Consider the following 20,035-nt stretch of genomic DNA (forward strand, 5'->3'; position numbering starts at 1 on the left):
ACGGATGGACGCTTGTCTCTGGTCACAAGTCATGCCAGAGGCCTGCCGTCCGGCCACACGTCTTCGGATGGTGTCTGGTCCGGCTGACGGCCCTCGGCCCTGATGCAGGGCGGCAGCTGAAGGCTCCTCACATGTACCGTCCTCTCTGTGGAGCCACGTCGAAGCCAGGCCACCGACTGGGCCTCGGAGGCCACCCCCTTAGTTAGGGGACCTCATCTGGCCATTTGGAGGTAGGTACAATGAGGCCACCGTGGCGAGGTGGGGGGGACCTGACGGAGAAGTTGGCTCTTATCCTTGACAGGTTCAAGTACAAGCATGTCCACGCAGCCTGCTGGTCCCAGCTGCCGTCTGGGGGGCACTGAGTTGGCTGCCACTGCCATCATAGTCCTTCTGCCGCCTCCCAGTGGATGCGCTGGCTTTCTGGCTCTACCCACACACACATACACATTTACCACACTTGGCTCTCACAGACTGCAAGCACAGATGCTCGTCCTGAGCAAAGGGGCCGACCTGCAGAAAGGTTAATTTTAAATCAAAGACATCCTGGAAGGCAGAAGGAAGTTGCTTCTGGGGAGGGGTGTGGAGCGGGGGGTACATTCGTCATCAGCCAAGGTCATCGGGAACATCACACCAAGAAGGTTTAAAAAGCGTTCCTTTCAAGACACGTGAGGTAATAAGCATTCAGAGGGAGGAGAATCGCCAGCCCTTTTCCAGCATCCATGCGTCTACTTGAAAATCATTTTAAACGAAAGCAGAAAAGAAAGGAATTGCGAAGGAGCAAAGGAAACCTCAAGAAAGCACCGCAAAGGAAAAAGGAAGCAGCAGCTGCAAACAAAGAGGGAGGTGATTATTTTGCAGTTGAGGTTCTGGAAGCACATCAGCAGGACCCCTGGCCCTGGCATGTGGGCACCGGGAATCACGGGGAGGGTGCCAGCGTGGTGGGTCAAGCAAAGTACTAGCGCCGCATCCAGTGCTTTACGGCGTTTTCTCCATCAGCAGAAGTCCAGCCCTTTCCAGCCCAGCCCAGCACTGAATTCACAGCCGGGCCGAGGGCTCAGCAAAGCTCTGCAGGGTGAAGGGGCACGCCCACCGCGCCCTAGTCCTGGGTGGCACCAGCAGCACGGGTCACGCTTCCCAACTCACAGGAAGCCCCTGAGGATGGGGATAAAGGTCATGAGAAGGAGAAGAAAGGGGATGCATCACCACAGCTCTGCAAGGCAGCAAAGCATCCAGGGAGAGCTCTGCGCGGTGGCTGCAGAGAGACGGCCCTGGACATAAATCCTGAATCCGCCACCTTCCACCTGGCAGGCTGTCTCCTCACCTGTGAAGTGGAGATGGCACCACCCACCCCCTGGAGGGCTGCTGAGAGGCCCGGGGAAGTCAGGGCACGGGAAGTGGGTGCAGAGGGAACACTGAGCAAAAGCCTGCTGCTCTCGTGAGGCTGCAGCATCCTCATGGGCACATGGTGGACCTGCGGCCACGGGGATCTAGAAACCACAGCTGAAGTGCCCACCACCCCTGCTTGCGCTCGTTCCCGTCCCGGCAGCATCCTTCTGGAAGCTGCAGGATGCCGCCCATGCTGTCTCCCAGGCCCTCCTCAGCAATGATGACACCGAGGGTTCTGGGGCTGCAAAGGTCCAGGCCCCCCAAATAGTCCATGGCCCTGACCATGAGGTAGCATCACTTCCTGGACCTGGGGCTGCAGCAGGAAGGGATTCATAGAAATCCATCCTCCAACAAATCTCAGCCTAGAGTCACATGCAGATCCGGGAACCACATGGGACAAATACACAGTAGCCAGGACAGTGAATCGGACAGTGCAGGCCATCCCCTGGCCTCAGGAGACCTGCTGTGGTCTGCAGGGAGTGACAGTACAGGGGTGTCTGCCATCCAAGGCTACCCAGGAAAGGTAGGGAAGAAATTCCCTGAGACCCATCCTAGCCTTCCTGGCCTCTGATAAGAGGAAAAGTGGTGGTTTAAGACATAAAAGGACCCCCCCTCCTACTTGGGGTGGGCTGAAGGGTAAGCAGTCACCAGGCCTGAATGAGTTACCATTGCACCAGCTGCCTCGAACTCAAAGCACTGCGTGAGATGCTGAAGACAGAAGGATGCGGTCTTAAGCCACGGTCTCTGCATTCAACCAGAGGGGATCTGTTGGAGGACCTTTCTTTCTCCAGCCCTGGGTGTGACTGGTAAGTTCCCAACTCATCATTCGACACTTAGTTCAATCATGCTTCACGGGGGCAGAGGCGATGCCTCCATCCTAACCAGGAATCCCTAAGCACCCTGTCCGTGCCCAGCTCGGCACTTACCCAACTGTATTTATGCAACTGCCCATCTATCTGCCTTCCCGTCGGAGCAAGACAGTCAGCTCTCTTTTGGTACAGGAACACTGATGATCGGGGCTGGCTGCTTAGGGCTCTGGGTCGATGTGGATTAGAAGCCTCCTCCAGGATCTGGGAGGAAGAATGCCCCGATCCAGCAGCAACACCAGCCGGGAGCTCAGGAGGGGAGAGTGACAGCCATGGCGTTGTCAGCTTACCCACCTCAGAGCTCCGTGATGATGGGAAGCCTGTCTTACTCAGGCTTTCATTTCTAGAATCCCAACACAAAGCCTGGTTTTATAATAGCTGCTCAGTTAAAAAAAAAATTGTAAGGACTGAATGAATAAAACTAAAGAAAAATTGGGAAAACTGGAGCGTGCAAGACAAAATCCAGATTTAAAGTGAGAAGGCCAGCCAGTCACAGAAGACCACACATGACATGATCCCACTTATATGAGATGCCCAGAACAGGCCAATCTACAGGGACAGAAAGTACATTAGTGGTTGGTGGGGGACGGAAGGACGGGGGGATTTGAGGTGACAGCTAAGAGGTAAGGTTCCTTTTGGGGTGATGAAAATATCCTAAAGCTGACCGTAGCGCTGGTGGTACATAGCTGGGAGCATCCTCAAATCCACAGGATGGCACACTCCCAATGGGTGAATTGACATGGCATGTGAATTATATCTCAATAAAATTAAAAACAAATAAATAAATGCACACATGATGCAAAGTCAAACAAGGCCAGAAGGAAGGTGACGTGTGCAGAGCCAGACTCCGGCCTGAGTCTCACCCAGGAGCAGCGCTTAGGGCAGCAGAGAAAGGCGGGGCCCTTCCAACCAGAGTGACGTGACAGGGAGGTGTGGCTCAGGCCAGACTGTATGTGGCTTTGCCCTTAGGACTAGACTCACTCCCTTGGAAAGCCCATGTGATTGATGCCGTGGCTTTAAACCATTTGTACACTGATGGCTTCTAAGTTTATATCTCAAGTTCAGCCTTCTCCCCTGACTTCCAGCTTTGTGTGTCCAACTGTCTATCCACACCCCCTAAGCTATTAGGCAGAACAATGGACTCCCAGACGTGCCCACGTCCTAATCCCTGGAACCTGTGAATATGTTACTTTACATGAAAAAGTGGCTTTACAGATGTGATTAAAGCCTGGAATCAGGGCAAGTATCCTGGGTTATCCAGATGGATCCAACAGAATCACAGAAATCCCTAAAATTCGAGACTCTTTCCTGGCTGTGGTCAGAAGAGGAGATGTACCCATGGAAACTGGTTGGACATGCAGCATTGCTGGGTTTGAAGATGGAGGAAGGAGCCACAAGCCAAAGAAAGCAGGCAGCCTCTGACAGCTGGAAAAGGCAAGGAAATTGAGTCTCCCCTAGAGCCTCCAAGAAAAACCTCGATTTTAGCTCCATGAGACCTATGTCGGACTTCTGACCTACAGAACTATAATACGATCAGTTTGCACTGTTTTGAACCAACAAGTCTGTGACAATTTGTTACAGCAGCAATAGAAAATTAACACACTACCTAATAGGCATATTAAACATAATATATCCAAAACACACCTTGCAACTCACACCTCCAATACGTGATCCTCTGTCTCAGGAAATGGCAACTTCATTTTTCCAGCCACTTGGCCAAAAGCCTCAGCACCACCCCTGACTCCAGTCTTCCTCACGTTCCACCCACACCACAGCCCCCAGCAAACCCTGCCAATTGCATCCACAATCCAATTACTCTCACAACCTCCACTCCCTGGCACAGGCCACCGTCAGCTCTCACTTATTTACTGCAACGGCTTCCCAGCAAGTCTCCCGCACCCCCTCTATGGCCTCGGTCTCCTCACAGCAACCAGCAGGCATCTTCAGTCATAACGCAGATCCTCTAACTCATGCTCACAACACTCCCCACTTCCTTCAGAATCAAAGTTCTTATTGGGGCCCAGGAGACCCCATGTGATCTCGCCCCACTGCTTCTCTTACCTTCCTTCCCACCGCATCCCTCCCACACCCTCCTCAGGCCCCGCCAGCCACTTTCTGTTCCTAGAACACATGAAGTGCACATCTACCTCAGGGCCTTTACACCTGCTGTTACCACCCTTCTCCCCCTGGATTCCTGCATGGCTTCCTCCCTCCCTTCACTCAGATCTCTACTCAAGTGTCACCTGACCGTCCTCTCCACTTTCTCCATCATGCCCCGCCCCCAGCTGCTCCTTCACTCCTGGCACTGATCGTATCATATGCTGATTGATCACCTCTGTCCCCTGGAGAAGGTCAGCTCACGAGAACCAGGCTGTGTTTTGTTCACTGTTGTGTCTCTATCAGCAAAGATAGGACTTGACACTGACATATTCCTTGAATGAGTAAATACACACTTGGCTTTCCCCTTTGGAAGTGAGCAACTACGGACGATCACTAAGAGGCTGAAGAATATAACCCAGGCCCCAAGGAATGGCCTGTTAATTAAGCCACGATGTGACTGTCGCAGGGGTGACGGGCACTGAGAACCATTCTGGAAGCTTCCTGCAGCCACGGTTCAGCGTGAGGGAGAACGGCGTGCACAAACAGACCCATCAGGCTCTGTGTGAGGCACAGGAGAGGAGCACAGACAGTGTAGGACACGGCCTGGGTCCCCCTGGGCCTGCAGCCTCTGTGCAGACAGTGGCTGGTGTGGGCTCCCAGTTGCAGGGTCAACAGTGAGCACCGCAGGAGCCACGGGGGAGCAGCAAGGCGGCGGCAGGCAGTTCAGAAGGAAGAAGCAAGCTCTGGAGGGAGCAAATGTAGCCACAGAGGAGAGAGCTCAGGAGATTCAGACGCAGCATCATTCAAGTGGGAAAGAGCCGTTAGCATCTCACCTCGCACACCTCAACGGGCCCCTGCAGCACCCCGCCTCCTCTGTTTCACTCACCATCCTCCTTGTCACCCAGGTTTGAGGCCTGCAGCTTCACAGATGCCTCCCCAGTGCCCCAGCACCCCGACACCCACCCGCTTACACATCCCTTCCCTCTCCCATCTCTGCCATCACACGCTGGGCCTCGGGCACATCTCATAGGATCCGAACACTTCCCAGATTCTCATCTGCTGCAGACCCCTCCTCTTATGCTCTGTTTCATATTGCACCACTAGAATGTTCTTCCCAAAACATCCGCTTCTCTGTTCAAAGTCTTCAAGGCCATCCCACAGCCCAGAGAAAACGATCCACTCACTCAGCCCAGCATTTCGGGCTTTTGTCCCCCAGACCCCTGTTGTCACATCCCCTCCTGCTATTCACCTAATCCTCCTGCAGCCTAGACTTACCCTGCCCGGCGCAGTAGCCACCAGCCACAAGTAGCTATTTAAATTAATTAAAATGAAATACAATTTAACCAGCCACACTGTAAGTACTTAGCAGCCACAGGTGGCTGGTGGCTACCATATTGGTCAGTTGGCAAAGAAAATATTTTCATCATCGCACAAGTTCTACACTTTATTTTATTTTATTTTAATACTTATTTATTCGGTTGCACTGGGTCTTAGTTGCGGCTTGTGGGCTTCTTAGTTGCGGCTCGCAGGCTGCTTAGTTGCAGCACGTGAACTTTTAGTTGCAGCATGCGTGTGGGATCTAGTTTCCTGACCAGGGATGGAACCCAGGTCCCCTGCGTTGGGAGCGTGGAGTCTTAACCACTGCGCCACCAGGGAAGTCCCAAGTTCTACACTTTCTCTGCAGAAAGAGCACCGATGCCCTGATGCAGGCTCTGATGATCCCAGGGCAAAGGGAATCCCTCCCTCCTCTAACACCCCACATGGAAGCCTCGCCAGGGTCGCTCACAGGTTACTGCCTTGCCTATCTTTTCCTGACATTTTGGCAATAAAAAGCTCAGTGAGAACAGATCATTTTAAAACTCTAAAATTCCTACTGAACCACAGACGAACCATTTTACAAGCACCTTCACCGAAGAAACAAAAAGACGACAGAATGATATATCGGGGGGGGGTCCCCCTGTGATTTGCTTCTTTTGTAACCATGGATGCGCACCGAGAACAGAATTCTGGCTTTCTATATCCACAGTTGTTAATGATTTATGTTTTGTGCTGGGTGATAGATTTCTTCTGATTCTGCAGGTGGTGAATGCCTCTATTCAGAAAATAAACACAAGGAGACTAAAGTCGATGGTACCCCCTTAGTGGTCCTTTCAGAGTCTACACTTGATGCCGCTAATTGCTAGACCACCTTGCTTCTTCCACACATTATGCAGTCATGGGCTCATACTCAGAGGCAGGCACAGGGAAAAAGGATGCAAAGCAAGGAGGGGATGAAGAATGGAGCAGGGAGAAGCTCGGGATCAGGCCTAACACATGGTCCCGAACCTGCAGCCTCAGCATCGCTGGGAACTTGACAGAAATGCAAAGTCTGGGCCCCATCCCAGACTTCCCGACCTGTGTTACGTTTGTGGGGACGGGGGCCCAGACCTGTGTTATGTTTGTGTTTATTTTTGAATCGAAATAGAATTTATATGGTGCAATGTACAGGCCTTAGTGCGTAGTTCCATGAGTTATGACAAATCACTTTATATTCAATTACTTTTTTTTTCTAACACCTTAACTATTTTTAAGTGTACAGTTCAGTAGTATCAACTCTATTCACATTGCCGGGCAACAGATTCCTGGAACTTTTTCATCTTGCAGAACTGAAACTCTACGCCCACTGTAGGCTTCCAGCCCACCTCCTCCCCTCCCCCTGGAGAACCTGAGTGTTACCAAGCCCCCCAGGTGTTTGGGATGCATGCCAGCACTTGAGAAACCGCTGCTCTAATGATCCCAGGCCATAGGGGCTCCGGAGAGCAGCCCAGAAAAGCAGCAGGCGTGTTAGAGGCCTGGCACCCAGGAAAGATGTAGCAGGAAATGTGTCACTGGCCTCTTCTGATTCCCCAAACCCAATCCTGAGTGCCCAGTGTGGACACGGGAGTCAAACATGGACAAATGGACAACTTCTATCAAAATCTTGTGTAGGCATAAGTTGAAGAAGGAAATTGTATTTCTCAACATTAGACCAGGCTCTGGAAATTTCACTTGATGGCCCAAAAACAGGATCAGAAAGCTATAGACTTTTTTTTGTTTTTATTTATTTATTTTTTGGGGGGGGGCTACATTGGGTCTTCATTGCTACGCGTGGTCTTTCTCTAGTTGCAGCAAGCGGGGGCTACTCTTAACGCTCTGTCCAGGCCACCAGGGACATCATTCACAGGGGACTCCTGTGTGCCAGGCACATATCAATACACACACAGACGCATCCCAGCCTTTAAGGACCAAAATCAGGGAAATCTATGCCATTTCACTTCAAGGGGTAGAGTTTCTGGATTACTATCCCCTTTGGGAATTTCTGACTCTCAGAAGATCCAATGATTTAGTACCACAAGAAGATCAAAAGCTAGGAATTTTAGAAACAACCCCAAGCTTGGACAATTTTAGATTCTTCAACTTCTCTTAAAAACTCTCTGGTATTTGTCTATCATGTCTTGATTTCAGTAAAAACTAACAAACTTAGGGAAAAGCACCTCAGAGAAAACAGGCTCTATCTAGTGTCTTGTAGAAAAAAGAAATAAACCAGAAAGAAAACCACCACAGCTCTTAATTCTACAATGAGGAAGCACCAATAAGGCTCCATTAAACCTACAATCTCTAAATCCCACTCAGTACATTTTGGCTCAAATAGCTGGCATTTTCTCTGCTTTTTCGTGGATTTTTTTTTTTTTTTTTTTTTGCGGTACGCGGAGCACAGGCTCCGAACGCGCAGGCTCAGCGGCCACGGCCCACGGGGCCAGCCGCTCCGCGGCACGTGGGATCCTCCCGGACCGGGGCACGAACCCACGTCCCCTGCATCGGGAGGCAGACTCCCAACCACTGCGCCACCAGGGAAGCCCTCTCTGCTTTTTAATTTGCATCATGTGCAACCATTTTTCTAGCCACTGTGATAGCGGATATTAAAAGAAGTTTTCCCTGTACATTTATTCAAATGGGAATTGATACTCGGGATCTAAGAGGGTAATTGCAGCAATTTTTTTTTTCATATTATTCACGGCCATAAAATCCAGATGAGGCTTACTATGCCTTCTACGTTAAAAACCATCACAGTATCATACTCTGCTTTGCCCCACTCTCAAATGCTTTATTCAATGAAAACGTCAAGGGGAAATGTGTGAGACAGCTGTAATCATCCCAGGGTAATGAAAACACTGTGTAGTGAGCACTATTAATGATCAGACCTGTGGGTTTAAAACCATATTTCGAAAAGATACATGCACCCCAATGTTCACGGCAACACTATTTACCACAGCCAAGACATGGAAACAACCTAAACGTCCACTGACAGATGAATGGATACAGAAGATGTGGTAGAACACTACTAGTGGAACACTACTCAACCATAAATAAGAATGAAATAATGTCATTTGCAGCAACAGGGATGGACCTAGAGATGATCATACTAAGTGAAGTAAGTCAGACACAGAAAGACAAATATCTATGATATCACTTATATGTGGGATCTAAAATATGACATAAATGAACTTAACTATGAAACAGACTCACAGACATAGAGAACAGACTTGTGGTTGCCAAGCGGGAGGAGGGTGGGAGAGGGAAGGATTGGGAGTTTGGGATTAGCAGATGCAAACTACTCTATTGATATACAGGATGGATAAACAACAAGGTCCTACTGTACAGCACAGGGAACTATATTCAACATCCTATGCTAAACCATAATGGAAAAGAATATGAAAAAGAATATATATATGTATAACTGAATCACTTTGCTGTCTCAGGTAGGACCCACATTCTTTTAAATATTCAATTGTCTCTTCCTTTTCTAGATCATTCTGATGCACAGAATTTCCATGTCTCCAGTATAACACAGTCCTGCAATGACTCTCAGAGCCAGGCTTTCTGTCACCTGGCTAGACATTTGAAAAATGCTCTGTTCCTGAACGATAAATCTTCATCCCATTCATAAAGGGTGATAATGAAACACAGCCCTCTTGTGAGTTTGAAAATACCCCATGGTAGGTGATATTTAACTGAATATTTTACCATGCTATAATCCAATGTCTTTAAAACGAAAAAACAATTTAACTTCTGACATTAAGTACTTCATTTTTGAGAAATAAAACTATTGGGGTTTTTTTTTTCAATTTGATAAATATCCTGCTTAAAACTGCCTTAAAACCCAGCAACATTAGACCCTGGATGGAGACAGTGTCCAAACCAGAACCACCAGAGAATGAGTCACTACACAGTTTGACATCTGCCTGAGGGAGAAGCTGAGGGTAGGAGAACCAATGCTCTCAGTGAGAGGATGCTTGATTCGTGCCGATGATGTTTCCAGGAGGGATGGGTGTACATATTAGCTCCTGTACGTTCCCACAGTGTGATACCTCCCTATAAAACAGCCGCCACAATCACAGCAACACCGTGCCTCATCTCAGTGGGCAGCCCTAGACAGCAACACACAAAATTCATTTGAAAGGATGCAAGTAAGGGGAATCTGACTCAAACCAATTCAAGCGAAGGGCTCCTTCATGGGGAAAGTACACCCAAGAAGAGGACAAAATATTTTCCTCATACTATGAAGGACTAATTGGCTTAATATAAAAAGAATTCTTATAAAACATTAATTAGAAAGTCCAACTGAATGGGAAGATGTGCAAAGGCTGTGAACAAGACACTGAAAACAAGAGAAATACAAAGAGCTAATAAATATGTGAAGCATATTCTCAACTTCATTCATAATCATAAAAAGAGAAATTAAACAAGATACCATTTTTCTTCTTAAAAAGCACTGGTAAGAAAATAGGACCTTGGGCTTCCCTGGTGGCGCAGTGGTTGAGGGTCCGCCTGCCGATGCAGGGGACACGGGTTCGTGCCCCGGTCCGGGAGGATCCCACATGCTGCGGAGCGGCTGGGCCCGTGAGCCATGGCCACTGAGCCTGCGCGTCCAGAGGACCTTGCTATTCATTCTTAATGGCAAAAGAACAGGAAACAGCAGCCCTCACACATTGCTGAGAGTATAAATTTGGCTCAATCTCGGAGGGCAATTTGGTAATACTTTGCAAAATTTTAAATTCCCACGTACGTTGCCTGAATTCCACTGATAGACAGTTTCCCTGTATAAGACATATGTGCATTAGTATGCCAAATATATGTCGAGCACTACCTGTAAAAGAAAACTGGACTATCTACAAGTCTCTCATGGAGACTGGTTAAATAAATTACGGTACATGATTCCACGAGTTATGATACACCCAGAGTTGAATGCTTTGTGGCTGTTAAAAGGAATGCAAACAATATACCTAAAGTCTATTGTAAATTAAAGAGCCACATTATCTATAGTGTGATACCACTGTTGTAAAAACTGTTTAAAGTATATATGTTTGCTATGCAAACAGACTCCCCAGAAGAGATACAGTAGCTCCCTGTAGGAGGTATGTTGGAAGGAAGAAAGAGTGGACTTTTACTTCTGACTTCCTATAAGTCCTATGCTGTGTTTACGCGACAATTACTCTGCAAAAATTTTTCAGGTCCTCCTCCTCCCGGTGCCAAGATCTGAACTGTGTGAACTGTCAGAGACGACCTCATGGGTCACGTCTGGCTTAATACTGAGGCTCTTGGGGGCAGCAGAGGGGATGGAGGGGTGAGGAGCAGCAGCAGGCTGGGAAAAGTCAGCTTGGCAAAGTTTCACTCTGGACAAAAGGCACAGCCAGTTACTTTCCTCCCGACAACACATCCAGCTGAGCTGACTGCTTTCCTCCAAGGGAGCAATGGAACCACTGGCTCTCTTTCAAGTCAGAGGTCCATCCCACTTTTATTTTCATGGTTTATCTAACGTCTTTGTGATTGCCAACCAACTCACTTGCTATGTAGGCTGAATAACAGCCCAAAGATGTGTGGTCCTAATCCCCAGGATGGTGACTGGGTTAGGCTATATGGCAATGGGGAATTCAGGGTGCTAATCAGCTTAAAGTAGGGAGACTGTCCTAGATTATCTGGGTGGGCCCAGTGTAACCACAAGGATCCTTAAAAGTGGAAGAGGAAGGCAGAAGAGAGAAATCACAGGGAGACAGGACTATGGAAGCAGAGTCAAAGAGATGCAAGGTTCCTAGCCCTGAAGATGGAGGAAGGGGCCACAAGCCAAGGAATGCAGGCAGCCGCCAGAAGCTGGAAAAGCCAAGGAAATGGATTCACCCCAGAGCCTCCAGAAAGGAATGCCGTTCTGCTGACACCTGGACTTTAGCCCACTGAGACCTGCGTAACACTTCTAATCTACAGAACTATAAGAGGATAAATTTGTGTCTTTTAGGCGAAGTTTGTGGCCATTTGTTACAGCAGCAACAGGAAACTAATACAACCTACCTGATATTTCCTTTATGTCTCTACACTCCAGACTTCCTCTTGTGGGCAAAGCTGGGGTGTGCTGTGAAAATCAACCCACCTGGGCAGCCTGCCTTAGAGATGCCCACTGGATTGGGCCCACCCTGCCAGCTGGCTGGGTGATTTTAGGACTTCCTCAGAGAGAAGCCAGGCAAGACACCTACCTTGCAACAAAACTGCCTTGATAATGCTTAAATCAGCTCTACCTGGAGAAGCCCAGTTTGAGTAAGTTATTAATGGAAGCCCTTTGTGAATCAGGTCCCAGCGTATAAATATATACATTTGTCATCATTTACACCCAGAATACTCTTTTGGAAGACTACATAAGAGAAATGAATCTCGCGTGAGGAACCCAGAAGAGCTTAACAACAAATGCTCATAGGGCTTCCTCAACCAACTTACTATCTACAGACTGGGGTAAGAGAGGCAGGTCAAAGACAATTTGAATAAGACTCTGACTACTGAGTACCTACTATGTGCCAGGCACCGAGATGAACACTGACAATACACCGTCTCATCGAGTTCTCATCACATTTCCATCAGGAAATTACTACGATCATTACCATTGATAATTCGCATGCCCACGTTCTCACAGACAGTAAGTCCAAGAGCTGGGGTCCAACCAACTCTGTGAGCCTCCACAGCTGGAACCCTAGAGACATCATGCTAACCCCCGCATCGAGGGACAACTTAAACTGACATCTACTCTAGACCAGATCCAAGAGAAGAAAGAGAATCAGCTTCATTCCTATGATCTAGAAATGCAATCATTTAACCTCACCTCTCCAAAATACCCCTGTAGCTTTGAAACACCTTTTTACTCATCTCAAGAGCCAAACTACCTGAAAGAGGATCTCTCACTGCTTTGTTATTGTTTTGTATCTTATGTTCCACTGATTGCTTCTTTAAGGAATCTGTGTGCTAAAAAAATATAAACAAAAAGCTTGCTTTTGTGAGGTGGGCACTCTGATGCTTATAAAGGTCTTCTGTTGAGGCTCAGGAAGGAATTGTTATGACATCTGTCCCCACTTTTCTACTCACCTAGTGAAGAACCACTGATCTCACAGAGCAGCATCTAAAACAGAAAGGTGTTTCCTCATTCTGGGAATTTCTATGTAAGATCCCATTCTAAATAAGGTTTTTAGCTCTAAAAATGCATCATAATGAAATTAAAAGGCACGTAAACATAAAAATAGTCCCTTTCTCTTGCTTGCATTTCTTTTCTCACTTCAGTGCAGGAAATTGGTTTCAGTCACTATAAGAAAACCTCACACTCCCCAAAGGAGTTGTTTTCTCCCCAAATTACATGTTGTTTTTTTTTTAAGACAGAACTACAAACTGGCCCTGCATTTTAGTACACAAGCCATTGAAAAGAAGATATTTGGGATCTGAAACACATTTTCCAAAGAAGAATGTCATTCATGGTGTAGGTGCATTTCCAGAGTAACCCACAAAGCTCTTTCAAACTCAGAATGTGGATTAAATACTATACATTTGCTGTAGGAAGATCTGATACTCTTGCAGTATTACTTTAACTATAAAACAATCAAGTTCTATACATTTCTTATTCTTTTTCAAGGAAAGCAATTCTGATGAGATCAAGGAAAATGTGAAGAGAGATTTGGGGCAATCTGAAGGACATTTCCATGGCTTTAAGGATTGATATACTGTTCTCAGTTAGGTTTAATTTCATTTCCAAAAAAGTTATGGTTTCCTTTTCCTCCAAATGGCTGTATTTCTGCCCATCTTCTTATACTTATTTGTGATGAGGTCATTTGCCGGGATTACTGTAGCTAATAAAGGGAGCCACAAATGACATAGGACAGTCCGATGTCTCATTAGCTGGCTGCAGATGGTGAATGGCAGAGAAAAGGGACCCGGGGCTTTGGGGAAGCGATGGCTATGAGTTGTCCTCAGAGGAGAAAGAAGACGGTCGTGACAGGGTGTCACATGACACTTGACTTCATCTGTCACCTCACAAAGCCTACCTGCTTGGCCCCTGCTGCTCTAATATCTGCAGGGGCAAGGAGAGCTTTGGTGCTGGGGTGACTGGGGACAGGATGGACAGCCAGACAGCTGCTGGTAAGGTAAGTTCAAGTATCAGAGGGGCAGTTGTTTGAGTCCTATATCCAGAGGGGGTAAAATCTTTATCAGAACTTAGACAATTTCATTCACACATACACATACCATCTCCATTCTGCTGAGCTGCTCATCTATCACCATTACCAAAAAATTTTAAATTTACAATTATAATATAGCACAGAGGCAGCCCCTGCACCGCACCCCATAATCCATCTACAAAACTCAATCCACATTGCAAAAGGGATCCGAGAACTCATTGATTAATTCAGGCAGAGCCCGAAGTATATGTGAGAAAAGATTTTCCTCTTTTCTTCCATAACATTCTTTCCCCAAGGTCATAAATCTCTGAGCATCGACTTCACATCTCTGGAAAGTGAACGGCATCTGAGACAGCATATAAATCACCTCGAGAAGAGTTATTCATTGTGGGCAAATAAAAATGTAAGCCGGGCAGATGGTGAAGAGCTCGTTTCTACTGGTAGTATCCCATGGGGCGAGGCAGGCTAGGGGGAAAGCAGACAGGGTTGTGAAATTTGGGGCCACAGGGATAGGAAGAAAATAAATACCCAAAACAACAGGACACTAAACATTATCCTACCACATGGCTACAATCTCTTCAACTCTTCACCAATGCTTCAGATCTGACTTTCTCCCTCTATGGCCAAAGAACTGATATCAGGGCAAAGAGAAGAGGACTCAGGATAGGGGGTTGGGGGGAGGGAAAACCCATACTAAACACTGCAGTGCTTTAAGCCCTCTTCATTCACCAGTTTCAAAGTGCTTAATCCTTTGGGGACTGCGGCGGGATAGAAGAGATTATACCACCTGGTGCTGATTTTTTTTCATATGGCTCCAGCTCACAACTGGCAAATCCAAGATGGCTGTGTCCCCAACACTCTGGTGGGTGTTTATGTCACAAAGCCACAGTGGCCTGGGGGGAGGGGAGGAAAGGGAGGCAACACGGTGACCACCCCCAAGGCTCCCCGAAGACTGGCCTGTTCTAGGGTTGAACCCACTGGAAGCCCCAGACACACCCTACTGGCCCCTGAGCAGGTGTGATTGGGGACCTATGACTATACTCCACCTCGCTCTTATAAAAGCAACACCAGCCAAGAAAACAAAACTTTATTATCACCCACAAAAAGGGATACGAAAAAAGGAAAAGGAATGAAGGGAAGAACAAGTCGTTGAAAAAAGTAGCAAAAATTGAAATGAATCCCCCAAAGCTGCACAGGAAATGACACTGTTGTGCCTCTGAGAGCTCATTAATGTGGCCAGAAACCAAGTTCAAGAAGCCCTTGAAAAATGCACACAGAGCTTACGTTTGTGTGTGATGGCTATGTTTGCTGTCCATTTGTTAAGAAGAGAAGAGGGCAGAAAAACGCTCTTTTTGACAGATAGGAGCTCTCGGCCATGGGAAGAGAGATTGTTCTCAGCAATCACAGCCTGTGAGAACACCGCAGAAATATGTCTCCAAATGCCATGATGCCAGATGCCACAGACGGTCATCTTAACTACCACGGCCTGCAGCCACAGACAACCAGCACCTCCATGGTGCTGGCAAATTAACCTGGAAACATCACTTGGCTAAAAACCATTTCTCCTGCTTCTAATCTCAAGTTATAAAAAAATAACTATTGTGAAAAATGCACAGAGTTAATAAGCTGAGTATCTTAGCTCAGGCTAACAAAATACCATAGACTGGGTGGTTTAAACAACAGGAGTTTATTTCCTCACAGTTCTAGAGGCTGGAAGTCCTGGATCAGGGGGCTAGCATGGCTGGGTTCTGGTGAGAGCTCTCTTCCTGGTTTGCAGACGGCTGCCTTCTGCTGTGTCCTCACAGGGTGGAAAGTGAGAGAGAGAGATCTCTCTCCCTCTTCCTTCCAAGGCTACAGTCTTATTGGATTAGGGCCCCACCCTTAAGACCTCATTTAACCTTAATTGCCTCCTAAAGACCCTAACTCTCAGATACAGTCCTATTAGGGGTTAGGGCTTCAACATATGAATTTGCAGGGAGGTGAGTGTGTAATTCATCTCATAGTACTGAGCTATGAAAATCTGCTAAACTAAGGAGTTCTCCATTCCATGTCCATCACATAGTAGCGCAATGAATGTTTGATGAATGAACAAATAACTGAGAAGATGAATAATTACTATCTTACTATACTGGGAACACAGAGCATACTTATGAGAGAGCAGTCTATTTTCAAGCACAAGCAACAACCTGGATCCTTCTGATTTCTAAGTGTCAAGGGTCTGGTAGCCAGGAGGTGTCTCTTCTACATTTGCACAGTGGATGGACTGTTTTCTCTCCAAACCAACAGCCAGAAGAGGAGAAGAAAAAACCCAGATGATTAAAAGACACTCCCCATTCCATAATGACAGAACCTAAATGGAATGCCCTCTGTGGATCTTCTGAAAAGGTTATATAAGAGTTCCACACATCACCACCACCACCACCTAATACCTGTTGGATAGGTCGAGGCCAACGACCAGAAATGGACTAATTAGTAAGAAAGCCATCTGACTAGGGAGGTCCAGGACACTGGCCATCAATGAATCACTTGTCACAGCAGCATACATAACTCACCTGCCACTCAACAGGTTAGACTTACCCCTAGGAAAGAGAGAGGGACAGAGATGAAGACGGGGAGAAGGATGCCCTCAGGCTATGAACAGTACAGATGGACTTTATCATTCACGTCCATTCATTCATCACATATTTACAGAGTGTCTACTATGCCCACGGTGCTTTCCTAAATATTTTGGAGTCTTCAATGAGGGATCAGAGAGAGGTCTACACTCAAAAAAGTTGGTCTATGAGATGAAACAGTCGGGCTAGAAAAGCCTTTCTTTTCCTGGGTTGGGATCTGGGAATCTGTAATTCTTTTGAATTTTTATTGGAGTATAGTTGATTTACAATGTTGTGCTACTTTCTGCTGTACAGCAAAGTGAATCAGTTATACATATACACATACCTACTCTTTTTTAGATTCTTTTCCCACCTAGGTCTTTACAGAGTATTGGGTAGAGTTCCCTGTACTATACAGTAGGTCCTTAATGGTTACCTATCTTAGATACAGTAGTGTGTATGTGTCAATCCCAATCTCCCAATTTATCCCTCCCTCCCCACTAGAAAAGTCCTATGGAAACTGAAGATGAGCACTGCAGGAAGAAAACCTGCTTGGGGCAGGTATGGGGGTCCAGCCACACTCTCTGTTACTCCCCAAGGCTAATGGGGACCCAATGTGGGTCCCCCTAGGACTCGAGATCCCTGTGATTTAGCACCCTCCTCCAAAGCCATGGAGGGTGACTGTGGTAACTCTAAAGCAGTCATGGAAACCCAGTTGCTGGGTCTTGGGGGGGATCTAGTTCTCGTTATGAGATAACAAGAAAAGTGTGCCGGGGACCTCCCTTCCCACACAGAGCGTCTTGGGAAGAGCTCTCATCTCGTCCCACGTTCTGAAAGAATGTTGTGAGCAGGTGATGCTTGGGACTGTAGCTGGCATGCTGCCACCATGACAAGCATGGGGATGAAAAGCCAACAGCAAGAAGAATGGAAGAAACCGGTTTTTCATTTTTTTTTTTTTAAGAGAGAAGTGATCGATTTTTTGTGTGATAAAAAGCACATGAGATCTACCCTCTTAACAAATGTGGTAGTGCGTAGAACAGTAGTGTTAGCTACACGCAGATGGCTGCACAGAAGACCGCCAGAACCCTTCATCTTGCACAACTGAAACTCTCCACTCACTGGATAGCAACTCCCCATCCCCTCCCCACTGCCCCGGCCACCACCATTCTACTTCCTGTTTCTATCAGTTTGACAACTTTAGATACTTCCTATAAGTGGAATCATGCAGTATTTGTCCTTCTATGACTGGCTTATTTCACTTATTATAATGTTTCTAAAGGTTCATTCCTTTTTCAAGGCTGAAGAACAATCCATCATATCATCCATATACCATATTTTCTTCATTCATTCATCCATTTAGGTTGTTTCCACCTCTTGGCTACGAGGAACAAAGCTGCAATGAACCCTGGGGTGCAAATATCTCAAGAACCTTATTTCAATTCTTTTGGATAAATACACACAAGTGGAACTGCTGGATCATATGGTAGTCCTAGTTTTAATTTTTTTCAGGAACTGCATACCATTTTCCAGGAGCCTGTATCTTCGAGGCCATCGGGAGTGGTTGCAACAAACCCACGGCCACTCACTGGCAGAAGTCTCACTGTGTGAGAAAATTAAATGTAGTTATTGCTTGAGCTTCTAACTGTTGGGTTCTCTGTTATTTGCAGCTGAAAGAATCCTCCTAGACACAGGAGATGGTGTGGTATATACAGAAGGGCACTGGCTGGGGAGAAAGGAAGTCTAGATGTCCATCCTGCCTTTACCACTGGTCAGTTCTGTGACTCTTGGCAAGTCAGTCAGTCACTCCAGTTTGGGGAGTGGCCACTGGACCCCTAAAGACTATTCTAAGATGTAGTGACTCAAAGGCCATGGCTCAAAGAGAAAAAACATCTGTCCTACAGGATCTGGGAAGAAGAGGCAATCAAACTCTCTAATGACAGGGTGGGGAGTGGGGTAGAAAGGGGTTAATCATATCACTCACGACCTTACTTGTTACAAAGTCCAAATGTGATCGACATTTCCTACGTAGCAACCATTAACTTTGTGGAGCTATCACAGAATTCACTAAATTGATTTTCAACCATTATAGGGATGTGTTAGCTGACCCACTCCATGGTCAAACAGCTGACAACAAGTACATGTCAAATATTTTGAACAAATCAGTAAGGTTGAAAATGCGTGTTAAAAGAATTATCCAGGGCTTCCCTGGTGGCGCGGTGGTTGAGAATCTGCCTGCCGATGCAGGGGACACGGGTTCGTGCCCCGGTCCGGGAAGATCCCACATGCCGCGGAGCAACTAGGCCCGTGAGCCATGGCCGCTGAGCCTGCACGTCCAGAGCCTGTGCTCCGCAACGGGAGAGGCCACAACAGTGAGAGGCCCGCGTACCGAAAAAAAAAAAAAAAAAAAAAAAAAAAAAAAAAAGAATTATCCAAAGGATCAAAACAGCATATTACCTTATCTTGAAAAACTCTATCACCATCCCATGCCTGACACTTCATGCTCAGTTAACATCTACCTATACATTGATGTACTGTGGAGATGAAGAATAAAAAGGATCAAAATGGGTTGAGATTACACTGGTCAGGCTTCAACTTGAATGTCAGAGGATTTCAAAACTAACAGCTTTATATGCGGTTAAGTGGTTCAAAAGTTCAGTGCTAAAGATGACAATTCAACCAAGAGCCTGAAAATTCTTCTTGAGGCAAAATTCAGCTAAATCTTTGTATCTGTCTCTTTCCCTTATTTGTAAAACAATGCCCTCCCTTGGGGAAGTGGGGATTTTGACACACTTACTTGAAAATTAAATTCTGCAGTTTTCTAACCAAAGCCCACTGGCTAATTTATATGTGGATCGAGTCCTTAGTACTTAGGGACATTATGAGAAGTCCTTCTGAACCTGCTAGATTTGGGGAGTGTAGGTCATGTGGTCTCTTGATGGCATTACTGCCACTGCGATGCAGACAAGTCACCAGGCAAAGTTTTCTAGTGAAACAGTCAACCCAGGGGTTGATAGGAGCTGATGACGTACTCCTGAGATGCGGCTTCAAGACCCCCTGCTGCAGGTCCCCAGTGGAGAGGGATTAACAGGACTGACTCTCCATCTTTTCCCTCCAGGCCAGGGGTCGGTGTCCGGGCACCTAATAACTGCCTCCAACAATTAACACAGCACACATTATGCTAAACAAAGAAAGCCGGGCTCACGTGTACACACTGCGTGATTCCATTTACATGGCATTCTGGAAAAGACAAAACTACGTGGACAGAAAGCAGATGAGCGCTTGCCAGGGGCTGGGGAGGAGTTAAACACAAAGGAACACAAGGGAATCTTGGAAAGCGATGGAACTGTTGTAACAGATCAAAGTTCAGAAGTGGTAAAATTGCATTTTAAAGGGGTGAATTTCATTATTTATGAATTTACCTCGATAACCCTGACTTTTACCACAAATTAGGGTTTCTGTCTCTCAGAAACAGCCTCCAGGAAGGTGGGTAAACATGGTGACATGTGAGCTGCCGTTGAGGATTGTCCCCATGCCACCCACTGCTTCCCTATGCCAACAGCCCAACCAGTCAGGATCCAGGGCCAGGAAT

General features: G+C 46.8%; 1 protein-coding gene and 1 long non-coding RNA gene across 13 annotated transcripts in view; one reads left to right on the top strand and one right to left on the bottom strand.

Moving 5' to 3' along the window:
- OSBPL10 (oxysterol binding protein like 10) overlaps positions 1 to 20,035 on the bottom strand; it is a 376,374-nt gene that overhangs the window by 40,897 nt on the left and 315,442 nt on the right. The gene's annotated exons all lie outside the window — the stretch shown is intronic.
- On the top strand, positions 13,782 to 20,028 carry LOC141279751 (uncharacterized). Its single transcript, XR_012334534.1, has 3 exons — positions 13,782 to 13,819; positions 18,114 to 18,214; positions 19,913 to 20,028. It is a non-coding gene; the product is annotated as an uncharacterized lncRNA (long non-coding RNA).

The sequence above is a fragment of the Tursiops truncatus genome, chromosome 10, assembly GCF_011762595.2.
Source record: "Tursiops truncatus isolate mTurTru1 chromosome 10, mTurTru1.mat.Y, whole genome shotgun sequence".
NCBI classification, from domain to species: Eukaryota; Metazoa; Chordata; class Mammalia; order Artiodactyla; family Delphinidae; genus Tursiops; species Tursiops truncatus.